We start from the raw sequence: 448 nt of genomic DNA, 5'->3' as shown, positions 1-448 counted from the left end.
CTCCAGCTGTGTGTATGGTGGTGGTGGTGTGCTGTGGAGTTGATTTTGACTCATAGCAATCCCACATAGGATTTCCAAGGCTGTAATCCTTATGGGAGCAGAAGATCTCATCTTTCTCTGGCGGAATGGCTGGTAGTTTAAAAAAAAATTTTTTTTTTAGAGTTTTTATTGAGAATTGAGTGATAGTTTACATGGGAGAACATCAGCTTTACATTCATTCTATTGTATTTTGTTTCATTGCAATGATCACAATCCCCTCCAATAGCATTTGCTTCCATTCCCTTTGGTTAATTTATTTATTTGGATGTACACCAAAGCGCTCAGGAATATATAACCATTTGAACAACCAAAGGGTACACCCCACAAGCCTGCCCCCTGGCTGCCAGCTAGCAGCTCCTCTTTCTCCCTGAGCCCAGAGTCCCCAACCACTCCATCTCTCCACGTCATC

Source organism: Chrysochloris asiatica, unplaced genomic scaffold, assembly GCF_000296735.1.
Source record: "Chrysochloris asiatica unplaced genomic scaffold, ChrAsi1.0 scaffold00346, whole genome shotgun sequence".
Taxonomy (NCBI): domain Eukaryota; kingdom Metazoa; phylum Chordata; class Mammalia; order Afrosoricida; family Chrysochloridae; genus Chrysochloris; species Chrysochloris asiatica.
This window is presented reverse-complemented; position numbering follows the sequence as displayed.